The sequence below is a fragment of the Stylophora pistillata genome, chromosome 2 (assembly GCF_964205215.1).
Source record: "Stylophora pistillata chromosome 2, jaStyPist1.2, whole genome shotgun sequence".
Lineage (NCBI taxonomy): Eukaryota > Metazoa > Cnidaria > Anthozoa > Scleractinia > Pocilloporidae > Stylophora > Stylophora pistillata.
In genome coordinates, this window is record NC_142520.1 from 29535266 (window position 1) to 29542964 (window position 7699).

The 7699-nt window shown below is 41.9% G+C and overlaps 1 long non-coding RNA gene across 1 annotated transcript; it reads right to left on the reverse strand.

Annotated features, from left to right (window-relative positions):
* Positions 1-6086: 6086 nt before the first annotated feature.
* LOC148738259 (uncharacterized) lies at positions 6087-6856 on the reverse strand. Its single transcript, XR_015996309.1, has 2 exons — positions 6584-6856; positions 6087-6475 (listed from the first exon to the last, which is right to left on the reverse strand). It is a non-coding gene; the product is annotated as an uncharacterized LOC148738259 (long non-coding RNA).
* Positions 6857-7699: the final 843 nt, after the last annotated feature.

The window sequence follows — 7699 nt, forward strand, 5'->3', positions numbered from 1 at the left end:
TGTAAAATATTGTTAGTTGGAATCCGGTTCGAGGCCTATTGGCAGACCCAAGCTGCGTTTCAAGGACGTATGCAAGAGAGATATGCTCGCCACTGGCCTGCCAACAGATAACTGGGAGCTACATGCTGCCGATCGGAGTGATTGGAGGTCTGTGTGTAGTCTGGCACTCCAGGCGGGAGAGGAAAGGCTGAAAGCTGAAGCCGATGATAGAAGAGCTAAGAGAAAAGCAGCAATGAACAAAGCAACGTGTGTTCCAGTGGCATGCGTCTTCGTGTGCAGTGGATGCGGCCGTGTCTGCCGTTCTAGAATTGGGCTTTTTAGCCACGAGAGAAAGTGTTTGTCGCAATTGCGCTAGTCATGGACATGGTCCGATGACTGCCTACTACTACATACGGGGGGGATGAGTAAATTTCATTGTGACACAAAAAAAAATTCTCCGTGTCCCATCCCCCTTCCCTACCCGGCGAAAAGCAAAAGTCATTTGAAAATATATGTATATCTATTCCTCAAAGTTTCGGTTTTATTGAGACTTAAAATTATCAGGAGAGGAAGTAATACACCAAAACGACTTTTAAAGTAGCATGGAGTTCAAAAAATTATTGCGCATTGAAACATCAGCTCGCTTAAATTTGAATCATCATAAACTAATGAGCAAGTTATGTATTTGAGCCAAGTGAAATTTGAGGAAAGATTTCTGTATAACCCCATACCAATCAGAAACAAAGCCGTAATCCCAAAGGTAATCTGTTGTTTTACCTCTGCTTTCTTTTATCGAAGATTTGTATGCATAATGAAGTATGGGGTTATACGGAAATCTTGCCAAATTTGATTCAAGATAACGTGAAACATCCTGATTAAGCTTGATATTTTTGCTATACTCCACGCTTCATAACCATTAACGTGGGGTGTGGGTTATTAACTTATCGGTCCACTTCATGTGGTTGGGACTCTTTACCCTTATCTCTCGCGGTTCGGGCGATCAGTTTTGGCTAAAACTGCAGAATACCCGCCACTCATTTACATGTCATTGAATAGAAAAGTGAATAGCGTCTATTGTGTTATGCTTCATTCTTCAGAGCCTCCCGACACATGTTAATGAGGTGGACCAAAGTGGCCGGGTATTCTGCAGTTGCTCCGCTCGTTAAGATTTTTCTCAGGATTTGCATCCTAACTAGACGAGAAAATTGATCATAGTAATAACTGACTCCTACCTTGCGTTTCTTGATCCCAGTTAAATACTCCGTTCTGCAAAAAAGCAATCAAATATTAGTGCGGCGCTGTGAATTGATTACAGCACAGGCGTCCCAAGCTCACGTCTCGAGGAAAAGCGAAAGATCATTTCATGAAAGCGTCACGCGCTGTGTGACGCGGTGTTTAGTTACACGAGCAACCGTTGAGAATTTGAATGCGTTATGGGGAATAGTATAGGGAACGAAATATGGTCCATTTAAAACACTAAATATTCTGAAATATGAACATTTTACATGTAGGATTGATCAAACTTGCTCACTCTATGTGTGTCCGTCGTGGTTTTGGCGATTGCTGCTGTTTTGAGCTTGCTTTGCCATTACTGTTTTTCTTGTTATCAGACGACTCAAGACTTCCTCACGTCCCACGTCCCCGAGTCCCACATCTCCGAGTCCCACGTCCTCGAGTTCTACGTCTCCGTCCTACGTCTCCGTCCTACTTTTAGTCGCAGCCGTCAACCGTGACTTTGTCTGATAACAGAGGACGCCGCTCTTTTGATTCTTCAAAAACAAATTGACTGTGTTGTTTTCAAAATTGCCGCGTCTTAACTCGAAAGAATTCTTGGCACAATTGGAGACAATTGTGTAGACAATTAGGTAGTAGATAAGATTCATATAGTTTCTAAAGCATATTTATCCATAAAGAGGTCGATAACATGAAAAAGCCTGGCCTGGTTTACCCAGAAAAATTAATATTAAATGGAGCAAGGCATCTGATTGTTTACATACAGATTAGAGTGGTGCACACGAGCAATGCACAGTTTGGCCCGGTAAGTATTGTTATATGAAAAAACTTCATGCGCAGATGATCTGTAACCCAGCTAACGGTGCTTGCTCGGTTGTCACATCATCCAGAATTCTTGACTTTGTTACATTTATTCGGCGCGAAAGATCCTGGTAAACCGAGCCAATTCGGCTAGCTCGCGCGGCAATAACACAGCTTTTGCGTGAGAAACTTAAGAGGCAATATACCACCAACCTCTTTCAAATGCTCTTCTGGTATGTTTCTTCGACACGTGGGATTATTCTCCGTAACGGCCTTGACATTGGCATAGAATGAATTAACCATAGCCACCAAAGTAACACTAAAGTTCGCTCTCATCGCGTTCGCAACACAGAAACCCAAGAAGGACAGGGTTGCTAGTACGTAACGACAAGGAAATAACATTTTAAGTTCAAACGAGGTGTTGAGGTTTTTTTCTTCAGTAATAGCGAAGTTTCATCCATCGAAACGCAGAATTTTAAATAATAAATAGGACATTTCCAAATTACCTTTGGCCTCTCTTTCAAATCGAGGCCTGGTGCCTTACCATTCGTGGGAAAACGAGTCTAATTTGCATATGAATGAAAACTTATCATAGGAAAGGATGAGCACCAAAACTCGCTTTGAAAAAGAGACCAAAGGCAATCAGAAATGGGCTATAACAGTTTTGAGTTCGGCGTCACAGGAATGCAGCATGAGTACTTCTACTGTTTCTTTTCAGATGCAGGACACGAGGGCCTCAATGGGGTTAATAACGTGGTCTTCCACTCACATTTTCAAAATTTTCAATATTAACTGGGTCCAATTCATTACGGTACCTTTCCAAATATAATCCAAAAGTGTTACGAATTGCACTAATGATTGACATTTTGTAACCAGGCCCCCGACTGTAAAAAAAGTTTCTGTCTGATAAAAAGGATATCTAAAGAACCAGAGGTCCCATTCACCTATAAATGGTATCAAAATAAAGTACAATGATAATTCTATGTTGTAAACTTCACAAAGTAAACTATAGAAGTATTTTTCAGAAAACCAACAGTTTATTTCTGTAAAGAAAAAATTAACACTATTTTGGCCCTCCTCACTCTCAAAAAATTAATTTTAGATTCATGCACTTTCACATAAATGCTTTTTTTTGGTTCACAACGCAGCAAAAATACAAGAGAAAACTCACTGAAAATTTCAGTTCAATTGCGCAAAAAGAAGCAAAGATATCCTTTTTGACGTGTTGGCTATTAAGGCAAAATCACAGGAATGAGAAAACTGCGGTTAAAGTTCGAAGGTTGTAACACAAGAGTAGTGATTGTCATGGAAAACAGTATTTTGTGCTAATTTCGATTTAACACATCAAAATCCACCAGGTACATAGGTATCACCCTCCTTTTCTTGTTGTTTATCAGTTCTTTCTTTTGCCAACAGCAATCTCCGCTGAGGCTTGTTAACTCCTTGTTCTTTGTACTTGGCTTCTAGAACTCGGACTGAATCAGCTCGTTGAGCCTCATCTTCACAATAACGTCCAGGAGAAATTGCAAGTTCCTCAAGAATCTTCACAGAAGCCTGACAGACAATATTAAAGTGGGCCACGTAATCTTAGTCCCCGCCCTTCGACCAAGTCACTGCAAACATGTTTACATCATGTCATGTCCTGTCGAGCGTGTTGAAAGCCAAGTGAGCTTCTATCGTTGAGGAGAAGAAAAATCTTTCGAGCGATTTAAGACAAGACTTTCTGTTGGGGAAAACTATTGGAAGTCTTCGGCAACACATCATTGATTTCGTAGAAAGATAGTACATTCTCTTGTTTCCTCGAGGATCAATGATCAGTCCACCACAATTGGGCTCACCTCATACGAGCTCAAGCTTAACCGACTAATAAAAATATTAAACCTCTGCGCTGTTTCACATTTTAAACACGAGACTTTCAGCGTCCTGTAATGTACTTTGGACTATTATACCATCTCGAAGGAGTCCCTAAAGCGGATCACAAACTGGGCGGCCAAGAGCTATACTCACCCTTGCTCCTAATACCCAGTGCCCCAGTCTACAAAGTAATGCATTTACAGTCTGTCCATTTTAAGGAACTTCTGTCCTCTGGGACCATTAATTTCCAAAGAAAGGGAAGGTGGCATAAAAGAGTACATAAAGAGCTCCAGACCAGTGAGTCAGAGGAATATCAGAGCGGAGATGACGAAGGACAATGCAGGTGCAACCCCCCTCCCCCCCATCCGTTTACGCACAGACCAAACCTCAAGTATGACAGCTGTGAGGGAGACGATGAATCTCTTAATTCTATGGCTGCAAGAGGTTTTTTGTCCAACTATAACCTTTGTTAGCAACACAAGTATACCACAATTCCATACCAACATTGGAGTTGAACCAACGCAAGTTGATGAATACGAAAGCGACTCGGACAGTCATTTCATGTAAAATAAAGATGAATAGTTAATGGAGTTCTCCTATAATTAGACTTTCCGCTGCAAGATCTGGTCGGCAAATTTAATCTTTGAATTTACCTCACCGCCACATGGCATTGAGAGTGCTCTATTATTGTAGTGAAACGTAAGCTTGTACCATCATCAAGTTAGGACATTACACACGATAATGAGTCAAATCAGATGGAATCACTACGTCAGCAATGAGGTCGTTTTTGGGCTAGCTAGGAATTAAGGTGTTATTGATCGCCAAATGGAACAGCTGTAGAAAACCAGCTTGGAGTCAGGTCTATAAAATCCTGCTAGTGTGGTTCGCGCGTATAACAGTGGGAAGTAAGCCGGTTGGAGGGAAGGTCTACGGGGAGTTGGGGTGGGCTATTAGGGCCGGGGTCAACATAACCATCGTTTGAACCGTTAGATCGCCGATCCGGCCTTATTTTCTTTTTCTCACCATTTTCACTGCATTACTGCAGTAGGGTAGGACTAGAACGGAACATATGTGATCCATGCGAGTAGTCCACCATTAAATCCCACTCATCCCACCCCAGGGGAGGACTATCCATCACACAGTAATCTCGTGCGTGGGAAATTAACGTCTCCTACCCCTAACCCTGTAGGAGACGAGACCTCCATTTATTCTTCCCTATCCGAGAAGACTAGAATATCTAACCATTTCTTGATGTTATAGAAAGGTATTCTTCTCAATTATTTTAAGACCTCGAGTGTTGGTCCGGCCAGGGCTTGAACCCTCGACCTCCCGCACAACAGTCTAGGGCTCTATCGATTGAGCTAACCGGGAGGCGTTTAAGTGCGGATCTGCGTTTTCGTTCAAGTGCGGATCTGCGTTGGTTTAAAAGACCCTTAAAACTTTCTGTGATATGACATGTATGGGTATGTATGTTTTGCCTTTCTTCTACAACATTTCGATTTTATCCTTTTTGTTGTCATTTCCAGTTTCAATTGAGAGAGAGTACCGTTGGATCATGATGTTGAACCCATTAAAAACTGTAGTGCTGAGCTGACGAGGGTTTTAAGTCAAAAGGCTGAAAACCTACTGAAACTAACTCTAAAGAAAACTAACATACCGAACGAACCCGAGCGAGCCCGAGCGAGCCCGAGCGAGCCCGAGTGAGCTCGAGTGAGCCCGACCGAGCCCGATCGAACACCGATGTGATCCACTGTCCCAACTTTTAAAACAGACAGAAAAGGGAGTTCTTTCCGGAACTCTACCGAAATCTGCTTACTTTTTCGCAAAAAACCGATCACGGTTCACGTACTTTTAATTCTTATCAAATGATGACTTGAGGGGAACTTTAACCCTGACAGCCATGCAGGTTTTAGATCAGCGGATAGACGGACGTATACAAAACATGGACCGGAGTCCATGGACCACCCCTATGGACCCGGTCCATGGACCACCCCTAATTTTTGAAAAGGAGATCGCCCTTGTTAATACGAAAATTTACCGGAGGTCAGGGTATGAAAAACACGGACTCGTATTTATTGCGCCCCCATAAATGGGAAGACCATAAACTCGTTTTGAGATACAGAAGATCGAGTGCATTTCTACCCCCAATATTTTCATTCCAACACTTCCAAATTGCAATTCGATCGGGAAGACACCCCTACCCCGCTTATTATACTCTATCGTGCATAAAAATAAGCCGATTTATTTTATAAGCGAAGTTTACTCTACGAACACAAATTTATAATCAAGGTATATTGATGAAAAAGTTTAATGGATAGCTTGTAATTTTAATGAGAGAGCACAGAATCATTTAGTTTCCGTATTAAACGAAGCGTAACCTTGGAGGGGGTAGGTTGCCGGATAACATAAACTCACTCCAGCCCCTTCGCTCTAGCCCCTTCACAAAGTAAAGACACTTCTAGAAAAGGAAGTTAAGAGGTTAGCTTATATGAAAACTCCCTTAAAGCGCGCGAACGATGTTTCAGATACACAGCAGAGTGGAAAGTTGAAATTATTATTTAAACTTACCCAGCTTCTTCCATAACTCGTCTTTGATTGCCATACATTTCTAGAAATAAAAAGTAATTTAAAGCAAAATATGCCGGTTAAAACAGATATGAATGTATTTGCAAAAGAACATCCAAAATTGTAAAATAGCGACACTTTCCCTTCTCACCTTTCTCCATGTTTCCCACTTGTACGACAAAACTCAGTTCCAGTGGGGTGGTCCATGGACCCCGGTCCATGTTTTGTATACGTCAGCGGATAGACGGAAAAAACCAGGCGGGCGAAATTAACAGCGTTCAAACGTAGAGCATGCGTTTATTGGTCGAGTTTCGATTAGCCCCACAACCATTTTCAAGGAATTTTGAGGGAAAACATAACGTACAACCACAGACATGCAAAATTTGCGAAAAAAAAGATGAATTGTTAGTAGGAAAATATATAAAAAAAGTAATAACTGTACCAATAGTGAAAGGAACCCAATAATTAGGAACGCCATAATTTGAGGTATTTTCGATTTGACAGTTACTTCAAACCAAATCAAATATTTATTTTCGTAGAAATCACCTTAAATCATGGCCTTGTGCGGGTTTTTAAACGCCTGGGGGATAACTTGGTTCTGAAAGCCTAAAAGCAAGATGTCCACCCCTGGCCCTTCTAAGGTTACCCTGCTGGAAAAGGCGTTTATTTGTTGACTTCCCCTACGGTCCACGTAAAAATTAAGTCCTCTGCGCTCGGCCTGTTAAATCTTCTTCGAGCATGCGCCTGGGAATTATCCAAGTTTGTGGATAATCTGATTTGCAAAACCGGTCAGAACCTGTTTTAAACATGTTTTTATGCGCACGCATGCTATTTAGCTATATAGCAAGACCAAGTGTGAGCCCACAATCAGCCGAGTACTACCGGGAACTAATTTGTTTCTAAGCAACAGGCCGCGCATGCTCGAAAAAGATTTAATAGGCCGAGCGCAGAGGACTTTATTTTTACGTGGACCGTAGAGGAAGTTAACAAATAAACGCCTCTGCCAGCAGGGTATTTTAAGGTTGTCTCAACATTCGCACACGCGCATTCATTTGACTGCTAGTTTAGCGGAAAATGGCGGAAATTCTTGGCCAAGCGTTGTTAGTCCGCTATTTCCCTCGTCACCTTAAAGAAACTAAAATTAAACTGGATTGGTTCCTTGCAAGATTGGGTATCCGTTCTCCGCGCAGATAGACAGACAAACTGCTGTCCCAAATGTTTCCCATAATCCTACCTGTGACAACTAGTTTCCAGGATAAGCCGCGGA